General features: G+C 36.1%; 1 non-coding gene across 1 annotated transcript; it reads left to right on the top strand.

Annotated features, from left to right (window-relative positions):
- Positions 1 to 390: 390 nt before the first annotated feature.
- LOC131496652 (U6 spliceosomal RNA) lies at positions 391 to 500 on the top strand. Its single transcript, XR_009254593.1, has one exon. It is a non-coding gene; the product is annotated as a U6 spliceosomal RNA (small nuclear RNA).
- The last annotated feature ends 487 nt before the right edge of the window (positions 501 to 987 follow it).

Below are 987 nucleotides of genomic sequence, written 5' to 3'. Positions count from 1 at the left end.
GTGTGTGTGTGTGTGTGTGTGTGTGTAGAGAGAAAGAATAGTAAAATAAAAAATAGATCCATATACATACAGTCAACTGAATATTACCAAGATGCCAAGTCAATTCAATGAGATAGGGAATTTTTTTTAAGTTTATTTGTATTTATTTTGAGAGAGACATAGTAAGCAAGGGAGGGGCAGAGTCAGAGGGAGACAGAATACCAAGCAGGCTCTACGCCATTGGCGCCCTATGCGGCCGTGAACTTACCAACCGTGAGGTCATGACCTGCACCGAGATCAAGAGTTGGACACTTAACCAACTGAGCCACCCAGGTACCCCAAGATAGAGAATATTTTTCGACAAAGGGCATTGGAACAACTGTAAAAATGTACGGAGAAAATAAACTTTAAGTACTAACTTTGACAGCACACACATATAAAAAAATTGAATGATATAGAGAATATTAGCATGGCCTTTGTGCCAGGATGACATACAAATTTGTGAAACAGCCCATATCTAAGAGTTGACCTTAAGTATTTTCACCACACACAAAAACCTTATTGTATTTGTGGGGTACCAGATATGTTAACTAGCTTGCTTGTGTTAATCTATTTACAATATGTATCAAATTCTTACATTAGAGCAATCTAATTAAATAATGATCAACAACATGAGTAGAAATTTCACCCCAGAAGATATACAGATGGCAAATAAGCGTATGAAAAGTAGATCAATATCATGTCATTATACAATTGCAAATTAAAGTAACAATGAGATACTACTACATATCTATTAGAATGGCCAAAATCCAAAATACTAACAACATCAAATATTGGCAAGGGTATAAAACAACAGGAACTCTCATTCATTGCTAATGGGTATGCAAAATGGTACAGCCACTTTGGAAGACAGTTTGGCAGTTTCTTACAAAACTTAACATTCTCTGACCACGTGGTCTGGGAATTGCACTTTTGGTATTTACTCAAATGAGTTGAAAAGTTATGTCC

This window comes from Neofelis nebulosa, chromosome 15, assembly GCF_028018385.1.
Source record: "Neofelis nebulosa isolate mNeoNeb1 chromosome 15, mNeoNeb1.pri, whole genome shotgun sequence".
In the NCBI taxonomy this organism is placed as follows: domain Eukaryota; kingdom Metazoa; phylum Chordata; class Mammalia; order Carnivora; family Felidae; genus Neofelis; species Neofelis nebulosa.
Note: the sequence above shows the minus strand (reverse complement) of the source record. Positions and strands in the feature narration are given on the sequence as shown.